Here is a 21414-nt window from a genome sequence, read left to right as displayed (position 1 = left end):
TTCTTCATCCAAAACATAGCCCCCAGGCACAACCGGCTGTTCATATCTAGGGGGAGATTCTTCATATTCACTTTCATCAATATTATCAGTTTCAATAATTTCATTCTCTCTAGCCCTAGCAAGTTGTTCATCAAGAAATTCACCTACTGTCACAGTAGTATCAAGCATAGAAGTAGTTTCATCATAAGTATCATGCATAGCAGAAGTGGCATCATCAATAACATGCGACATATCAGAATTAATAGCAGAAGCAGGTTTAGGTGTCGCAAGCTTACTCAAAACAGAAGGTGAATCAAGTGCAGAGCTAGATGACAGTTCCTTACCTCCCCTCATAGTTGAGGGATAAATCTTGGTTCTTGGATCTTTCAAGTTCTTCATAATGATAAGCAGATATAAATTCCAAGTGACTCAAAGAATAGAGCTATGCTCCCTGGCAACGGCGCCAGAAAATAGTCTTGATAACCCACAAGTATAGGAGATCATAACAGTTTTCGATGGTAGAGTATTCAACCCAAATTTATTGATTCGACACAAGGGGAGCCAAAGAATATTCTCAAGTATTAGCACCTGAGTTGTCAATTCAACCACACCTGGAAACTTAATATCTGCAGCAAAGTGTTTAGTAGCAAAGTAATATGATAGTAGTGGTAACGGTAGCAAAAGGTAACAGTGGCAAAAGTAATATTTTTGGTGTTTTATAGTGATGATAACAATAGAAACGGAAAAGTAAATAAGCGAAGAACAATATATGGAAAGCTCGTAGGCAATGGATCGGTGATGGAGAATTATGCCGGATGTGGTTCAGCATGTATCATGAAATTGGTGATGGACGAAGGTTGATGATGACGATAGAGACAGATTCCCCTCTCTGGAGCCCCGAATGGACTCCAAATCAGCCCTCCCAGGAGAGTTTAGGGCTTGGCGGCGGCTTCATATCATAAAACATGATGAATCCTTCTCTCTGATTTTTTTTCTCCCCGGAAGTGAATATCTGGAGTCAAGGTTGAGGTCGGTGGAGCGCCAGGGTGCCCACGAGGCAGGGGGGCACGCCCAGGGGGTAGGGCGCGCCCTCCACCCTCGTGGACAGCTGGAGGCCCCATGACGTGGATCTTCCTTCCAGTATTTTTTATATATTCCAAAATAATTCTCCGTTGATTTTCAAGTCATTCCGAGAACTTTTATTTCTGCACAAAAATAACACCATGGCAATTCTACTAAAAACAACGTCAGTCCGGGTTAGTTCCATTCAAATCATGCAAGTTAGAGTCCAAAACAAGGGCAAAAGTGTTTGGAAATGTAGATACAACGGAGATGTATCATATACCTTTTGATTGAAGTCTACACCATTTTCATCAGTGCATAGATGGCCATTTGTAGGCATAGGGATTTTGACGCTGTCGGATTTCGGGTTTCGGCTAAACCCTTGAGGTTCGAACACTGCGGTGCGCACGAAGATCTCTCGCCCTCTAGCTCTCGCCCTCACCGCGATCTCAAGTCTTAGTGCGTTGAACCCGCAGAATAAGGGACACGAGATTTATACTGGTTCGGGCCACCGATGTGGTGTAATACCCTACTCCAGTGTGGTGTGGTGGATTGCCTCTCGGGCTGAGGAAGAACAGTCACAAGGGAAGAATAGCCCCTTGAGGAGAGGTGCTCTTGTGCTTGGTGAGTTGATGTGGTAGAGGATCGCCCCTCTTCTAAGGTGGTGGCTAGTCCTATTTATAGATGCCCGGGTCCTCTCCCCAAATATTAGGCGCAAAGGGATACCACAACGGCCAGTTTGAAGGGGGACAACTAGTACAAGCTATCCTAACAAAAGATGGTCTTCGCTTGCCAAAGACTCTGGTGGTGATGCCGTCATGGGCTCCACGATGACCTCCGTCCTGCCGTCCTGCTGGTCTTCGTCTTGTTGTCTTGTTGCACCGATATGGAAACCTTTGCTTGATGCCTCGGGACTCTGCGCCTGCGCTTGCCTCTTTATCACCAAAGGGGAAATGAGGACACTGGGTGCGCTGGCGGCCGCCTGGTGCCCGCCTGGCCTTGGTCGTCATGGCTTACATCACGGGGACCTCGCGAGGTGCCCCTTGCCTTGATCTCTCTGCCCCTCACGAGCCAGCCTGGTGAGGCCGTCCCTGAGAAAGTCTTGCATCGTCCGCCTCGCAAGGGTCTTGGTGCTTGTTGGTGCATATGGGTTGTACAGGGCCGCTAGTGGAGCCATGACGTGGGCGACAGGCAGGCAAGTCTGGGGACCCCCGTTCCTAGGACGCCGAAAGTAGGCCCCGGGCCCAAGGCGTGCTCAGGCCTGGCGTCAAGGCGAAGCCAAGGGGCAAGTGCGGAGCGCCTTGGGCCCTAATAGCCTGCAGCCTCGGTTGACACGTGGCGGTTGATTGGATGTGGGAGTCTCTTCTTCCCCACGCCGCCTCAGCAACAGCCCGACTTGACGAGACCTTGCTGCATGCAGAAAAAGATCATTATTACCTTAGATTGTGGAGGTCGGCGGTTGGCCTCCCCTTGGATATAAATGGGAAGATGAGGGTGGAGCCCCTGTCACCCATCTCTTCCTTCGCTTCCCTCGCTCCTTCTTCTTCCTCGCTTCATCGCTTGCTGCATCGACCATGGCACCGATACGGAGGTTCTCAGCCGCGGAGACGGGAAAGACACCCCTCGACAAGCCCGAGCCACTTACGTCGAAGAAGAGGATGTCCCATCATCGTGACATAGACGTGAGGCCGGAGGTGTCGAGGCCCTGGTACGAGCGGCCACCTCCCGGGTATCCGTTGCCCTTGTACGCCTGAGCCGAGGGCTCCGGAGGGACGAGCGGCCAACGACGCCGCCCATGCTGTGACCGTGGTCGCCGTGCCGTGGTGACGCACGCCGCCGCCCCAGGATCCCACGTCGTGGACTCCTCGCACAAATTCATGTTGTGGGGCGGCGATGCCTCCATGCACTTGGATTCGCTTCCCGCAGTTCATCACTGCCGAGGGGCCCCCTCGAGCTTTGGCTGCAGCACGCCGACTGCGACGCCCAGGCGACTAGGGCAGAGGTTGAAGCCGTCTCCTCCAGGAGGATCTTCATGACTCGCGGCTGGGGCGAGGTCGCTTGAGTCTGCCATGTGGAAGGCGCCTCCACGATGTTCTTCAAGGTCTTCAACGAGGAAGGCCGCCGCTTGGAGTGCTGCCCTGAAGGAGGTCGCCAGGATGGCACAGCGGCCAATGCCGAGCCTGCCGCTGGCCTAGCCAGCAGCTCCTCCAGCGACAGCGGTGACTCCTTGTGGTCGAGCGATACTCCCGAGCTCGACGAGACTCCGGAGACAAGCGACGACAGCTACATGCCCCTGAGCTCTCGCCGCGCTCGGAGCAAGGCCACGGCGTCCGGTCACCGCCATCGCTGATCTAGATGAGGTTGGCGCCGGCCTCCGGAGGCCCACTGTTGATGATGGCGTCGGCGGTGGTTGGTGCGTGTAGATAGGGCCTCTAGAAACTTCCTTCTTTTGTTCCCTGCGAGGAATCAAGACGGACCCCATGGGGGCGTGTAAAGGGTCTGTAATGTCTTTTGTTGATATTGCCCTTATTATGAAAATTTGCGAACACATGTCCTGCTTCGACTCGGTCTCCCCTTTCCAACCCCGCGGTAGCTTGGTGCTCTATGCCGACAGGTCCTGGTCCCCAGGCAGGCTGCAGCCGTCGCTGGTATGCCGGGCCACGATGCCGTGGTCAAGGCCATGAGGTGAGCGGCCCGAGGTCCAGTAAGAGCTCCTGAGGCACGATGCTCAAGAGGTCCCCATTAGCATGCATGCAGCTACCTGAGGATGGGAAAGGGAGGCGACGTCTGTCAGATCACGGGTTCCGGCAAAACCATTGAGGTTCGAACACTGGGGTGTGCATGAAGGTTTTATCCCTATCGATCCACGCCCTAGCTCTCTAAGATCTCACGGATGAACTTGACGAACTCACAACCCAGAAAGACACAAGATTTATACTGGTCCAGGCCACCGTTGTGGTGTAATACCCTACTCCAGTGTGGTGGTGGTGGATTGCCTCTTGGGCTGATGATGAACAGTACAAGGGGAAGAACAGCCTCTTGAGGTTGAGGTGTTCTTGTGCTTGGCGAACTTCTGTGGGTGAGATGATCTTGGATCCGTCCCCCCTCTGTGGTGGCTAGTTCTACTTATATAGGCCCTGATCCTCTCCCCAAATATTGAGTGGGGAGGGAGCCAACAACGGCCAATTTGAAAGGGGACAACTAGTACAGCTTATCCTAACAAAAGTGGTCTTCGCCTGCAAAAAGCTCTGGTGGTGACGCTGTCTTGGGCTCCACGGTGACCTCCGTCTTGCCATCCTGCTAGTCTTGGTCTCGTTGCACCGATATGGAAACCTTTCCTTGATGCCTGGGTACTCCGCGCCTGCGCTTGCCCCCTTGGCACCAAAGAGGAAACAAGGATGTTGCGCATGCTGGCGCCCACCTGGTCTCGATCATCATGGCTCACATCATGAGGACCTCGCGAGGTTTGCCTTTCCTTGATCTCTCCACCCCTCATGAGCCTGCCTGGTGAGGCCGCTCCTGAGGAGGTCTTGTGTCATCCGCCTCGCGAGGCTTGGCCCCTCGCGAGGGTCTTGAACACCTCGTCGATGAAGATGGGCCGTATAGACCTGTCAGCCCAGCCACCATGTGGGCCACAGGCAGGCAAGTCTGGGGACCCACGTTCCTAGAACACCGACAATGTCGTCGCAGCAGGGCAGCGAAAGGTGAGAATCTTATGCCGTAGCGCTCGGCCGACCCGGGTGCGGGACTTATCTTGGTAGCCCGGAGTTGTTTCCTCGTGTTGTGCCAGACTCGTGTGCCGGCAGCTGTAGTTTAGCCAGGTTAGGTTCGTGCAAGCCTCCCCCTCTTATCTGCACTCTTCTATGGGCTCTACGTCCTCAGGTCCCGGCCCTCGAGCGAGCTCAGCCGCCGCTGGTATGCCAGGTCGTAGTGCCGTGGTCAAGGCCAGGGGGTGAGGGCTGGAGAGCCAGTAAGAGCTCCTGAGTCTTGATGCTCAGGAGCCCCCCTTTTAACGCGCAAGTGAATTGCATGGGAGAAGAGGGAGCTCGCGGTACTGCCCGCTGCAGTCCTCAGGAGGTTCCTGCAAGTTAGCGTGAGGAAGGACACAAATTTCCGCTATGATTGCCGGTCTGCCACTGGTTTCTTTGCAAGGAGGTGAAGGCACTGAGGGTCCGGCGAGGTGATGTGCACGGGCGTGCCACGAGCCAGAGCTCGACCGCTCAGATTTATTAGCGTTGCAGGGGCGGACCCGAGCACAAGTGTTGTGCCGGCATGAGAGGCTCCCGTGGTGGGAGATAATTAAGCAGGTAGTGACCATAAGAAACTCATGCATGGAGAGCAAACTAGCTTAGGTAAATGCAAGAACGATACATGCCATTGGGTCGGACCCGAGCGGCCTGGGGAAGATGCAGCCCGAGGGGCGCCCCCAGCAGGGTAAACTAAAGATGCAAGAGGGTACATGCCACAGGGGCAGGCCCATGCGACCTGGGAATAATGCAGCCCGAGGGGCGCTCCCAGCTGAATGAACTTGGAAAATGTCACCTGGTTTGGTTGTCAAAGGAGTGTTGGGGTAGCTGAAGGTGCACGCTGAAGAAGTCGCTCCTCACGAGCCGTTGAGACCCTGAGCCTCGGGAGGCTCTGGGGGCTCAGGTGGCCTCCTGAGAACCATCTCCATCTCCACCAGGACCGCGTGATTCCTAGCTTCCTGGGTCGCCAAGATGCTCCTTAGATTGCATTGGAAGGCGGTTGCTACGCTCGACAGGCTGAACGGCATGCGCACGTAGCTGTGAGGTGGACCCTCACACCGACCAGCACGCGAAGGCCCGAAGCACTCCTGAGATGCGGCACTGTTGAGCCCTGGGATGTCGATGTAGACGCGCAGCTCACCACCCTTGCCCGGGTGGGGAGCTACACTAGGTGGGTGGCGGTCGCCGCGTATTGCCCTTGTTTCCTGAAGTCCTGAGTGGTCTTGACGATGAACTCCTGAGCGCCGGGCGCTCCTCGCCCGGTGCCCTCCTGAGGGTAACTTGCCATGAAGCACGCCTCCACGTGGTGCCCAAGCGCCTCCCTCGTGTTTTTGACTAGGTCTGAGGCCCTCCAGAAGAGAGCCCCCAAGCCCTGCCCGAGGAGGGCGCCGGGCATGCTTTCCTATGTACGGGAGGGAGGCTCCCCAGGCGCGGGCACCGATCCTGAGGTGGCGCCGCTAGAGGCGCCACTCCCCTGAGGCCCAGTGCGGAGTAGCTGCTTCTTCTTGTGGTTGGCCTCAAGAGGGTATTGCACACATGCGCTGTCAGGGTCTTCGACTGCTTCAGCTTGGAAGGAGCGCTCGAGGGAGCATACTGCGTCTCTTTCTTCGCATGGGAGTGTGATGATTCCGCCGCTACCCGACATCTTGAGGACGTTCTAGCCATGGCGGGTGACTGCCATGAATTTGGCTAGCGCTGGGTACCCGAAGATGGCATTATACGACAGGCGGATGTGGGCGACATCGAAGTCGACGAGCTCGGCATGGTAGTTGTCGCGCTGACCGAATGTGACAGGGAGACGAACTTGCCCTATCGGGGTGGTGGAGCCGTCAGTCACTCCTGAGAAAGGCTTGGTGTCCTGAAGCTGATCGTATGGCACTTGGAGGGTGTCGATCGTCTCGACGGACAGGACACTGAGCCCTGCGCCGCCGTTGATGAGGGTCTTGGTGACTTGGACATTGCTGATGACGGGTGAACAGAGCATCGGGAGGACGTCGACGGTTGCCACGCATTTGAGCTAGTCCGCCGAGCTGAAGGTGATGGCGTACTTGGACCATCTAAGCGGGCGCGTGGCCTCGAGCTTGGGGAGGGCTGCATTCACCTGCGAGAGAACTGCTTGTAGATGCGCTGGGAAGCCGGGGCCTGAGCACCACCCAAGATGCAAGCGATGGAGCGCGGCTCCTAGAAGCCCCCAGCCCCTTCGCCCTGTTGGTGGTCGTTGTTCCTCCTTGGTGGTGAGAGCAATGGAGGGAGACCAGGATTTCCCTAAGGTTGTTGCTCGCGAGGCTGGTCCCTCCAGGCGCCCTCACAAGGCTGGTCCTGCCAGCGGTCCTCGCGAGGCTGGTAGCGCCACTCCTGGCGATGCCGGCGGCTGTCCCAACGTCATCCGCCTCGTCCACTTCCTCGGTCGTAGCCCCGGTCGTTGCGCTCGGGGCGTCGACCAAAGCGTCCATCTCGAATGGCTCTAAGCTCTTGACAATCGTTGGTGTTGTGGCTGCGCACGTTGTGGAAGGCACAGAACGTACGGCTGCCCTTGGAAGCTTGGACGACTCGGGAAGGTCCCGGCCATGCTTTGTGTCTAGCTCTGCCGCGAGTACGGCCACTCCCTTGCGCTTCACGTCCTTGACCTTGGCCTTCTTCTCCTTTGGAACTGCAGTAGGGAGCTCGAGGAGGGAGATACGCCCCTCCTCAGCTCTTGCACACTTGGTTGCTATGTTGAACAAATCCAAAGTCATGCACAACTTCTCATGGATGGCGAGCTCCTCCTTTGTCTTGATGTCGTGGACGCCATCAGAAAAAGTTGAGATGATGGCCTCGTTCGTCACCTTGGGAATCTTGAGACGCACGCTGTCGAAGCGCTAGATGTACTTCTGCAGGGTCTCTCCCGGCTGTTGCTTGATACGGTGCAGGTCACCCGTGGCTGGAGGTCGGTCGCATGTGCTCTGGAAGTTGACAAAGAAGCGGTCGCGCATCTCACCCCAGGAGGAGATCAAGCCTGGAGGTAGGTTCAAGAGCCACGAGCGGGCGCCGTCCTTGAGAGCCATGGGAAACCAGTTCGCCATGACCTTTTCGTCGCCGTTGGCTGCCTTGATGCTCATCTCGTAAAGCTGCAGGAACTCTACGGGGTCGGGGTGCCGTCGTAGCATGGAGGCAGGTCCGGATTGAACTTGCCTGGACAGACGACGCTACGCAGCTCGGGAACGAGGGCGCGACAGCCTGCGGTGGCCACCGGGGCCCTCTGCAGGGGCGGAGCCTGCCCTTGATGCCCGCGCACAGCCACCATAGGCGGCACGCGGCCTTGTTGTGGCGCCAGGAGCGCTGGAGCGTTTTCTTGCGGCCGGGGAACCTCTTGGCAGTTTCCTTCTTCGTGCGCGGGACACAGCGCGATGGGTTACGCTGCGGAACCGCACATCTTGGGGCAAGGACGCCGTCTTGACGCGGAGGAGGCGAAGGCGCTCCGTGAGCCGCGCGTCTCAGCGCGAGGGCGCCGTCTTGATGCGGGGGAGGCGGAGGCGCTCCGTGAGCTACGTCGACCGCAGTTGTAGGTGGGCGAGGCAGCGAGAGGGATGGCGCAGGAGAGCCTCCAGCGGCGCTAACAAGATCAACGATGTGGTCTAACCAGTCCTCGTAGAGGTCGTCGACCGGGCGGTGACGCAGCTCCTCGCGTGCCATGAGCAAGGCGTCCTTCGCGTCTGTGGGTGCGCAACAAGCGTGAGACGACGAGCTGGCCGGAGTCAGTGACGGGGTGGCGGTGCGGCCGTCCCGCCGCACGGAGGGGTGCAGTGAGGACTCTTGCTACTCGTTTGCTGCCGGGCCGGTAGCGGCGTTGGCAAGAGGAGACGGAGAATGATGGGGAGGCCTGCCGATAGGGGCCGTCTGAGCAACACGGGCGGCGAGGGCGGCCCGGCGCTCGGTGCGGGCTCGGCGCGCGTCTGACATGGATGTGGTGGAGCGATGGGATGCGGATCAGCCGAAGGAAAGCTTCAGCGCACCCCTACCTGGCGTGCCAAATGTCGTATTTCTGGTTCCGGCTAAACCCTTGAGGTTCGAACACTGGGGAACGCACGAAGATCTCTCGCCCTCTAGCTCTCACCCTCACCGCAATCTCAAGTCTTAGCGCGTCGAACCCGCAGAACAAGGGACACAAGATTTATACTAGTTCGGGCCACCGATGTGGTGTAATACCCTACTCCAGTGTGGTGTGGTGGATTTCCTCTGGGGCTGAGGATGAACAGTTACAAGGGAAGAATAGCCTCCTGAGGAGAGGTGCTCTTGTGCTTGGTGAGTTGATGTGGTAGAGGATAGCCCCTCTTCTAAGGTGGTGGCTAGTCCTATTTATAGACGCCCGGGTCCTCTCCCCAAATATTAGGCGGGAAGGGATCCCACAACTGCCAGGTTGAAGGGGGACAACTAGTACAAGCTATCTTGAAAAAATATGGTCTTCGCCTACCAAAGGCTCTGGTGGTGATGCCGTCCTAGGCTCCACGGTGACCTCCGTCCTGCCGTCCTGTTGGTCTTGGTCTTGTTGCACCGATGTGGAAGCCTTTGCTTGATGCCTTGGGACTCCGCGCCTACGCTTGCCTCTTTAGCACCAAAGGGGAAATGAGGACACTGGGCGCTGGCGCCCGCCTGGTGCCCGCCTGGCCTTGCTCGTCATGGCTTACGTCATGGGGACCTCGCGAGGTGCCCCTTGCCTTGATCTCTCCCCCCTCATGAACCAGCCTGGTGAGGCCGTCCCCGAGGAGGTCTTGCGTCATCCGCCTGACGAGGCTTGGCCACTCGCGAGGGTCTTGAGTGCTTGTTGGTGAAGATGGGCCGTACAGGGCCGCTGGTGGAGCCACGCCATGGGCCGCAGGCAGGCAAGTCTGGGGACCCCCGTTCCTAGGACGCCAACAGACGCCTTTGCAATCTTGCATGCCGAATTTCCTCAACACGTCCTTGAGGTATTTCTCCTAAGATATGAACATGCCATTGTGTTGTTGACGTATTTGAAGACCTAAGAAGAATTTCAATTCTCCCGTCATAGACATTTAATATTCTTCACTCATCATATACGCAAATTCATCAATGTAACATGGGTCAGTACAACCAAAGATGATATCATCAACATATACTTGGCACATGAATAATTCATCATCATAGGTTTTGGTGAAAAGAGTTGGGTCAAATGAACCGGGTTTGAAGCCTTTCGTCATGAGGAATTCCTTCAAAGTATCATACCACGCCCGAGGGGCCTTCTTGAGGCCATAGAGGGCCTTATTGAGTCTGAAGACTTTGTAAGGATACTTTGGATCTTCAAAATCCGGGGGTTGAGCAACATATACTTCTTCCTGAAGCTTACCATTGAGGAATTCACTTTTCACATCCTTTTGATATAAGATGATATTATGATGGTTAGCGTAAGCAAGAAATATGCAAATAGCCGCAAGTCTAGCTATAGGTGCAAAAGTTTCATAAAAATCAATTCCTTCAACCCGTGTGTAGCCTTGAGCTACAAGTCGGGCCTTATTCCTCACCATGAGGCCATTTTCATCTTGCTTGTCGCGGTAGATCCATTTGGTGTCAATGATATTGTGCTTGCGTGGGTCTGCTCGCTTAACAAGTTCCCACACATTGTTGAGCTCGAACTGATGTAATTCCTCTTGCATTGCTTGAATCTAATCAGGCTCCAGAAATGCCTCATCTACTTTGGTGGGCTCAGTGATAGATACAAAAGCAAAGTGCGCACAAAAGTTAGACAAATGTGAAGCTTTTGAGCGTGTGAGAGGACCTGGTGCTTTGATGTCGTTGATGGTTCTCTCAATCTGCACTTCATTAGCAACGTGAGGATGAGCAGGTGGACGACATTGAGGGGGCTCAACATTTTCTTCAGAGCCATTTTCCTCAGGTGCACCATTATGATGTTCTTCACGATCAAGAATGACTTCTTCAGTGGATTCTTTGGTAGGGATGACATCCTCAGTAGCCTTGAACTTAATGGATTCCTCAGGTGGTATTTCATCTAGCACATGAGGTACGTGCTCTCTTTGTGAGCCGTTAGTTTCATCGAATCGCACATCTACAGTTTCAACAACCTTGTGGCGATAGGTGTTGAAGACTCTGTAGGTGTGCGAGTCCTTTCCATAACCAAGCATAAAACCTTCATGTGCTTTCGGTGCAAATTTAGAATTGTGATGAGGATCTCTAATCCAACATTTGTCACCGAAGACTTTGAAATAACTCACATTGGGTTTCTTCATATGAGGTCTTTCTGAAGAATTTGTGAAGCTATACCCTATTGATGATGTGGCACGCAGTATCAATTGCCTCAGGCCAGAAGCGGCGAGGTGTCTTGTATTCATCAAGCATAGTGCGAGCCATCTCAACAAGAGTCATGTTTTTGTGCTCCATGACACCATTCTGCTGAGGAGTATAAGGAGCAGATAACTCGTGAGTAATACCAAGTTCATCAAGATAGTCATCAAGACCAGTATTCTTGAACTCGGTTCCACTATCACTGCTGATGTGCTTGATCTTCACACCAAAGTTGGTTCAAGCCCTCAACAAGAATCGTTTGAAGACTTCCTGAACTTCAGTTTTTGTAAGTAATGATATGAACCCATGTGTAATGAGAGTAGTCATCAACAATGACAAATCCATATAAAGATGCAGCATTAGTAAATGTGGCATAATGAGTAGGGCCAAAGAGATCCATGTGAAGCAATTCAAATGGACGAGTGGTAGTCATGATGGTCTTTGAGGGATGCTTGGCCTTGGTCATCTTTCTAGATTCACAAGCTCCACACAGATGGTCCTTGAGGAATTTGACACCCTCGATGCCAATGACATGCTTCTTCTTCGCTAGAGTGTGCAAGTTCCTCATGCCAACATGACCAAGTCATCCATGCCATAGCCAGCCTTCTAAAGCTTTTGCAAGTAGACATGTAGCAGGTTGTGGTCCTGTAGAGAAATCAACAATATACAGATCCCCTCTCCTAAATCCTTCAAAGACTTTGGAATTGTCAGCTTCCATGATCACAACACAACGATACTTGCCAAATACAACAACCATATCAAGATCACAAAGCATTGAGACAGACACGAGGTTGAACCCTAAGGACTCGACAAGCATGACTTTTTCCAATGTGTCGATCCTTTGAGATCGCAACCTTACCTAGACCCAATACCTTGCTTTTGCCTATGTCAGCGTAGGTGATATGCTTCAGATGTGATGGAGAGAAAGCAGTGTCCATCAATAAGTTCCTGTCAGCAGTCATGTGATTTGTACATCCACTATCGAGGACCCACTCAGTGGCTTCGGGTTGATCATCCTGCAGATGAATTAGTGCATCTTACGAACTCATATACTTCAACAGTGAAGAATATGACATCAAATTCATCAGATCAATTTCATCAAGTGATAGAACAGATATAGCAGTATGAGGACGTGAGAAATTAAAGTTCATTTCTTCATGACTAGCTTGCGTCATTTCAAGCATATTCAGGTCTCCAGAAAAATCTTTAGATGTTTAGTTTCATCTGGAGACTTGACCCTGCATAAGAAATTAGTTCTTTTTCTTCACCACCCATATCTGGAGGGGTGGCAAAGAGTTCATCATTCTACGAGCTCCATATGAGAAAGGTGGCATAGAAGCCAATCCACTTTGTTTCACATGAGAGGGGTTAGAGTAAGCATACGAATAAGTAGAGAAATTCTTCAAGGACTTATGAACATAATGATTTGAAGAATAATGCACATATTCATAACCCTTAGATCTTCCCTGTGAAACATAAGTGTTAGCACGATGATGTTCATATGAGGATCTGGATCTGGATCCATATGAAGGCTTTGGTCCATATGAAGAATTTGACCTGGGTTCCTATTCTTCACAAGTGGTGTCATGGTGACATTTACCTGAAGACTTTCAAGGCACCTTTTGGGAACCCAGATTTTCTTCATAGGTGGACCGTTCCTACAGTTAGTGCCAACATATCTAGCAAATACTTCACCATTCTGATTTTTGAACAGTTTATAGTCGGAGTCAAAAGACTCATCAAAAGAATGTGAAGATTTACACATAAAGCCAGATAGAGTAGATAGATCCACTGAAGGTCCCTTTTCAGCAACCCATGAGATTTTGGGATACTGCTCAGGTTTCAAGTAGGTCCCATCAGCATTGAGTTTCCACTCAAAGGCAATACCCTCTTTCCTAGGGTTCCTGTTTAGGATCTGCTTTTTAAGCACATAACAAAGTGCCTGATGCCCTTTGAGGCTTTTGTACATGCCTGTCACATACAATTCCTTCAACCTTGCATGGTTAGTGATACTAGTAGCATCCTCACATGAGGAATTTGTGATAGCAGAGATAGTTGAAGAATTTGCAGCAATAGAAGTATTTGAACTTTTAGGTGAAGAATTAGCAGATTCACGTTCAATGCATTTCAAACATGGTGGAATGAATTCATCCTGAGGAATTATTGATAGAAGAGACAGTTGAAGATTTTGCAGCAATAGAAGCATTTGAACATTCAAGTGAAGAATTAGTAGATTCATGTTCAATGCATTTCAAACATGGAGGAATAAATTCTTCCTGAGTAGCGCTGATTTGTTGAGCAAGTAACGAATCGCGCTCCTTCTGAAGATCTTCATAAATTGCCCTTAGCTTCTCAAGATCTTCCTTTGTTTGAAGAAATTCATAAGAAAGCTTCTCATGATCAGATAAGAGAGTGCTATGATGACTCTGAAGGTTATCAAACTTAGTCTGAAGTCTCTCAAGACTTTCAGCAAAAGCTTTAGAATGATCCATTTCTTCACCCAACATATCATCGCTCTCATTTAGCATGTTTTGAACTTTTTCCGAAACTTTTTGCTGTTTAGTGGCAAGGGAAGCAAGTTTGGTACAGCTGGGTCCAAATTCATCACTAGATTCATCATCACTGGACTCAGATAGGTAGCATTCAGTTACCTTGGCACCTTTTGCCATAAGGCATGGTGAAGAGGATGATGATTCCCGATTGAAAGTCATAGCCTTGCGCGATTCCATGAAATCCTCAAACTAGGGATCATGATGAGTTCGATGACCTTCATAGACCTCAGAGAGTCGGTCCCAGATGAGTTTCGCATGGCAGAGATGCATAATGTTCCCAAACTGGTTTTCGGACAGGCCGGAGCAGATGATGTCCTTCGCTGTGAGGTTAAGTAGAGTGTACTTGCGAATATCATCAGCCTCCGCCATCTTGCATAGATCGTAAGACCAATCTCAGTGAAGGTCCACAGTTCGCTGTTCATTGCCATGAGGCGCTTCTTCATCATGGACTTCCACTTGGGATAATCATGATCGTCAAAGATGGGGCATGTCACAGTCTTCATTCCTGCAGTCGACATAACTAAAACTCCAGGCGGTTAAGCCAAAAGCACACAGAACAAGGGAGTACCTTGCTCTGGTACCAATTGAAAGTGTGTTATATCAAATAGAGGGGGGTGAATAGGTGATTTTTACAAATTCAACACTAAGGAATTTCAGGGTGAGGAAATTCCTAAGAAACGAACTACTTAGCATTGGAATAAGTACTCAGATGCAAGCATAATAGAGTAGTAGCACAATCATCATGATGAAATGAACACAAGCACAGAGTACATGTAGCGTAAACACAGGATAAGCAGGTTAAATTCAAAATTAGCTGAAGAAATTGAACTGAGAAAATTGAGAAAGTCTTCAGTCAAAGTCTTCAAACAATAATGATCAAGTACAATAGTATCTGAATGAGGAAATGGAAGAGTTGAGGAAATAGAACCAGTAGCTTGGTGAAGACAATAATTTGGTAGAACAGTTCCAACTGCTGTGACAGGCGTACGTATGGTTCGAGCGGCTAGGTATTTAAACCTGAGGACACACAGTCCTCACCGTATTCTCCTTGAGCTAAGGTCACACAGTCCTCGCCCAATCACTCGTGGTAAGTCTTCAGGTGACTTCCAAACCTTCACACACTCGGTCACGTGCGATCCACAATTTCTTCTTGGATGCTCTAGACCATGATGCCCAACCGTCTAGAGGATGCACAGTCCTCAAAGGTAACATGCATCGGTTCCACACAAGAACAATCTCTTCAGTGATGCTCAATCACTTTGGGTTTGTTGGTTTTTGGTTTGTGTTTTTGGTTTTTCCTCACTAGATAATTTTCGCTCAAAGTCCTCGGAGGGTGGGATGCTCTCAATGACAAGTGTCAGTTTCTCGCGGAGCAGCCAACCAGCTAGTGGTTGTAGGGGGCGGCTATTTTCAGCCTAGGGGGCAGCCCGACATGATAAGACATAAATGCCCTTCAATGATATGACTGTTAGGTGGGTAGATATTTTGGGAGAGCTGACGCATAGCACAGCAACGGTCGGAAACTTGGCTATCAAAATCCTCAAGGCTATAATGTTCCTCACGTGTAGGCAATCTGCATTGGCGAATTCCTAACTCCTCAGTCAAAACAAATTCCTCAGTGACCAGAAGAACTTCGTCTCTGTCACTGAAGAAATGGACTGAACTTTATGAGATTTCGAATGGCTTCACTCGAAAGTATTGGTAGGTGTAGGATTTTGAGATGAGCATCACTTGGAAACTTTTCCTTAATTTTTCCTCGACCCCCTTTAATAGTACGGTTTTTCCTATGACTCAAGAAAGAGAAAAATGAGACTACAAAAACAAGAGTCTTGAAGGTTCATATTCCTCGCATGAATATCAAGTCTTCACGGTCACACCAATTTCTTCACTTTCAAAGTCTTCAGGAAGCCAAAGTCCTCGGTTGAAGACATTCATTTTTAGGGTTGACTTTCTCTGTAAATATTAAAATCCCCCTAGACTTATAGACCTGTGTACACTCACGAACACATTAGTCCCTTAACCTATAAGTCTTCAATACACCAAAATAACTAAGGGGCACTAGATGCACTTACACAACTATTACTCCACACATCAACCACTATCCAACATGCATCTAGAGTATTAAGTTCATAAGAACGGAGTAACACCTTATGTAAGATGACATGATGTAGAGGGATAAAATCAAGAAATATGATGAAAACCCCATCTTTTTACCCTTGATGGCAACAATACAATACGTGCCTCGCCACCCCTACTTTGTCACTGGGAGAGGACAACGCAAGATTGAACGCAAAACTAAGCACCTCTCCCATTGCAAGAAATACCAATCTAGTTGGCCAAACCAAACCGATAATTCAAAGAGAAATAAAAAGATATCAAATCATGCATATAATAATTCAGTAAAGACTCAAATAATATTCATAGATAATCTCATCATAAATCTAGAATTCATCGGATCTCGACAAACACACCGCAAAAGAATATTACATTGGATAGAACTCCAAGAACATCGAGGAGAACATTGTATTGAAGATAAAAGAGCGAGAAGAAGCCATCTGGCTACTAGCTATGGACCCGTAGGTCTGTGGTAAAGTACTCACTCTTCATCGAAGGGGCAATAGAGTTGATGTAGATGCCCTCCGTGATCGAATCCCCCTTCGGTAGGATGCCGGAAAAGGACCCAAGATGGGATCTCGCGGAAACAGAGGCTTGCAGTGGCGGAAAAGTATTTTGGTGGATGCTTGTGGTCGTTTGGGAATATTCGAGAATCAATAGAGTAAAAATTGGGGTTGGCGGAGTCCTGTGGGGCGCACAAGCCAAGGGTGACCCCCCTAGGGCGTGCCCTAAGGGCTTGTGGTGCCCTCGGGACTCTTCTGACCCCCTCTCCATGCTCCGTGGATGTCTTCTGGTCCAAGAAAAATCATCACGAAAGATTTATTCCGTTTGGACTCCGTTTGATATTCCTTTTCTCTAAAACTCAAAAACAAGGAAGAAACAGAAACTGGCACTAGGCTCTAGGTTAATAAGTTAGTCCCAAAATTAATATAAAATAGCATATTAATGCATATAAAACATCCAAAAAAATTAATACAATAGCATGGAACAATCAAAATTTATAGATACGTTGGAGACGTATCAAGCATCCCCAAGCTTAATTCCTACTCGTCCTCGAGTAGGTAAATGATAAAAATAGAATTTTTTATGTGGAATTCTACCTAACATATTTATCCATGTAATTTCTTCATTGTGGCATGAATATTCAGATCCATAAGATTCAAAACAAAAGTTTAATATTGACATAAAAACAATAATACTTCAAGCATACTAATAAAGCAATCGTGTCTTCTCAAAATAACATGGCCAAAGAAAGTTATCCATACAAAATCATATAGTCTGGCTATGCTCCATCTTCATCACACGATGTATTTTATCATGCACAACCCCAATGAAAAGCCAAGAAATTGTTTCATAATTTTGTTGTTCTCAAAAATTTTCAACTTTCACGCAATACATGAGCGTGAGCCATGGATATAACACTATAGGTGGAATAGAATATGGTGGTTGTGGAGAAGACAAAAAAGAAGGAGATAATCTCACATCAACTAGGTGCATTAACGGGCTATGGAGATGCCCATCAATAGATATCAATGTGAGTGAGTAGGGATTGCCATGCAACGGATGCACTAGAGCTATAAGTGTATGAAAGCTCAAAAAGAAACTAAGTGGGTGTGCATCCAACTTGCTTGCTGACGAAGACCTAGGGCAATTTGAGGAAGCCCATCATTGGAATATACAAACCAAGTTCTTATAATGGAAAGTTCCAATTAGTATACGAAAGTGACAAAATAGGAAACTCTTTATCATGAAGATCATGGTGCTACTTTGAAGCACAGGTGTGGAAAAAGGATAGTAACATTGCCTCTTCTCTCTTTTCTCCAAATTTTTTTGTTTGAGCTTCTTTGGCCTCTTTTATTTTATTTGGGCTTCTTTGGCCTCTTTTAGTTTTTGTAAAGTTGTCACGACCGGTTTTCCAATAAAATGTTTATTGAGAAGCCAATCTTTTGAGTCTAGTATGAGGGAAAATCCTCCTTACTGGTAGACAAAATTCTTGATACAGTAAGCCAGTAGCATATAATATATCACAGGGTCGAGCTAAGGCTGCTCAACAAATTATTACAGGCACGCCAATAATTATACATAATGGCGGATATGACACAATGGTGTGGTGGCATACTACTGACTCGAGATAAAAGTGGTGGTGGAATATCACAGTGGAGTGGATAACACGACTCCTAAATTGGCAGCTCATTGAGCGTCGAGGTGAGGCTCGATGAATTTATTCGGGTAGCGGAAGCGGATATAATACAGTAACCAAATCCAGGATCACTCGAGACTGACTAGGACTCCCCTAGGCGTCGGACTCGCTATCGAACTCTTCATCCATGAGATCGCCTTCATCAACATCTGGCCAAATCAACAAGCCAGGTGAGTACTTTGAAAGTACTTGCAAGACAGTTCGGACATAAGATATAACAAATGCATGCATGAATGCGTCATCAGTAATTAGTAATGCACATTCGATTTAGTAAATAATGGCACAACATGCTAAATAAAAAGGGAGTCGGGTGGTAGTCTTCCCAAAATCCCAACAAAAAAATTGAAAACCGATCGGGTGTCTGGAGCGATGCCTCGAAGGGTGAACAAATAAATAATCACGCCGCAGTCAGGCGTCTAAGTGACACCACGTAAAGGGCTTATATTGAAAAGTAAATGACATGCGTGCCACAGTCGGACGTCGGAACGACATCGCAGAAAGGGCTTATATCGCAAGTAAATAACAAGCGTGCCACAGTCGGACATCTGAGTGACATCGCAGAAAGGGCTTATATCGAAAGTAAATAATAAGCGTGCCACAGTCGGACGTCTGAGCGACACCACAGAAAGGGCTTATATCGAAAGTAAATAACAAGCGTGCCACAGTCGGACGTCTGAGCGACATCACAGAAAGGGCTTATATTGAGAGTAAATAATAAGCGTGCCACAGTCGGACGTCTGAGCGACATCACAGAAAGGGCTTATATCGAAAGTAAATAACAAGTGTGCCACAGTCGGACGTCTGAGCGACATCACAGAAAGAGCTTATATTGAGAGTAAATAACAAGCGTGCCACAGTCGGACGTCTGAGCGACATCACAGAAAGGGATTAAATTTCCTTATTCATATCTGATAAATTCACAAAGATATAATACTCATAAGAAATATTCAACACACAATAATAAACGGGTTAGTCCATCCACAGGAATAAACATTTAGCTGGACTTAACACTCATGCGGTTCACCGGAGTTTTTGTCACTGAGACTGACACTTGAAAAGATAAGTTGAACACATTACTTGGACATGGATAAGATGATTCAAAGGATTTTTGACTCTGCAGAGTTTGTACTAAATTACCCACAGCCAATGGATTTCCGTAGTCACGAAGGACTAGTTCCGTTTACGGTATTTTGGTAGAAACACATCTAGCCAGTACACACCCATCCCACATCACGATGCCAGGAATCACCCTAGATAGCGTTCAAGAAAAAACTTTGAGACGGGGAGATCACAATCTCGAATAGCATGGGATCAAATTTATATACGCGCGCTCTAAGGGGTGCCCCCCTCTCGGTCCCAACCTGAAACACCCATGCCCCCTGAACGGATGACTGGCTTTAATCTAGGTCCATGGAACCCTCATCACGGCCTCTCGATTTGGTGTGTACCAGGAAAGCGGTTTGCAAATTACTAAGCCATATCCCTTGCGGAAAACATGTGGTAGTACAGGAAGGCAAACGGATGGAAACTGGACTGATTCATGTTGACACTGGAGTCAAATAGTTTGGCATAAGACTGGCATGCTACAACACTGCCATCTTACCCATTCTCATGCCATCACATGGCCATGCAAACTCATATCCAACAACTTATGGATTTTCGAAACTCACTTGCCTCAACTTTGCATGTAATATGACATTCATCGAGATGCTCATAAACATGCCATGAAACTACTTAATGCAAACATGCCAAAGACACTCATCACATCAAAAGTTCAAACATGCTTGCCTGGTTTAGAGTAGTCGGAGCCTAACTCGATGAAGTTCGCGGTTCCGTCACCTCCTTCGGTATCTACGGTATAAAGAAACATACACGCTAATGTAAATACCGTGAGGTTCACAAAAGAAATTCCAAATATTTTTCAAATAAATATGATAAAAAACTAGACAAAAATTTAAAGAGGACAGAAAAAGAATCAATCAAAAATCATTTCCTGTTTAAAAGTTATAAGGGTTTTAATCCAGGGACCTTTCTGTAATGAAACAGAAACTTCTCAGGGTTCATTTCATAAAATAGAAGACGTTTCGTTTGAGAATACACCGGCCCAGAGGGGAGACATACTTTGGCAGAAGACGCTTCCAGAAAACGTTTCATTTAAAAGAAAAGTGAGGCTGACGGGGGGGTCCCACCCGTCTGGTTTGAAATTTCAAACAGGGAAGAAATAGAGCTCGTCGGCGCCCGAGAGCTGCGGTGGTCGCCGGCGGCGATCCACGGCGAGTTAGGAGGATCGGAGAGTACCTATGTGCTCAGCGTGTCCTTCCGCGTCGGTGGGTGGTGGTGGTCGTCGTCGGCGAGCACCACGTCGACGGCGGTCCTTGCTCCGGCGGACGGAGGCTCGGGTGGAGTTGGATCTCCTCGGGGAGGGCTGCGGAGGTCAAATTGAAGCCTGGGTTAGATCACTGGGTGCTCGAGGAGACTACTGACGAGGCTTGGGCGGCGGGGATGGCCTCACCAGAGTGGATCGAGCTGGTGGCCGAGGCGGATCAGGGCGGCCGGAGTTGGGGGGAGGAGACCTCCTCGAGGTCCTCCTAGTGGCTTGGCGGGGTCCTGGTGGGGTGCAGTGGTGGTGTGTGCTCGAGGGCGAGCTCGGGGCCCCTTTTTATAGGCGATCCGAGGCGGTGGCCGTGAACGGAGATCTCTGGCGATGGTTACGGTGGCGCAGAGCTTGGTCAGGGAGTTTAGGGAGTTGGGCGTCAATGTGGAGTTCCTCTGGTTCCGTTTAGGCGCTAAACGAGTTCGGATTAGGTGCTTTGGGTGGGTTCGTCAGAACGGGGCGGCGCGGGCCCATCGGCGGCAGAGGGCGCGCCCAGTGCTTGCCGGGCCACGACGACGGTGCTGCGGGGTGCGCTGGCGTGCATGAGGCCACGCGGAGGGCAAGGGAGCGATGGGCGGCGCCGGACAGCGCCGGACGGCGTAGCGAGCTGGCACGGGCTCTCGCTGGCCGCCACGGGTGGCTCTGCCACTGCAGAAGCTGCCGGCGTCGGCGATGCTCGCCGCCACAGACACCTGCACCCGTCCAAGAGGGCGTGCGGTGCTCTGGCCAGGGAGGAGAGGCCGTGCGCAATGCGCCAGGGCGCACTGTTGATTGGTGACAACACTCTGACGAAAAACGACACTGAATTTCTCTGAAACTCTTAATTTTCTGAAAGTGCACAGTAACAGTGCCGGCCAAGTGTTCGACGAAATGATTTTGGCATGTGGGGAATTTTCCTTGAGCTGATTTTTGGTGGGGTGGCCTCTCATTGCATCTGGGGGCTGCCTGAATTTTGGTAGAATTTTTGGAGAAGAGGAGATATGAATTTCACCAAATTTGACAAATGTGGTCCAAACTTGCAGAGGTTGAAACTTGAAAATTTTGAAAAGAAGAGTGGATCTTGATGGATCTAGGTTGGGGGTGCTAAGGCTA

This window comes from Triticum urartu, chromosome 2 (assembly GCF_003073215.2).
Source record: "Triticum urartu cultivar G1812 chromosome 2, Tu2.1, whole genome shotgun sequence".
Lineage (NCBI taxonomy): Eukaryota > Viridiplantae > Streptophyta > Magnoliopsida > Poales > Poaceae > Triticum > Triticum urartu.
This window is presented reverse-complemented; position numbering follows the sequence as displayed.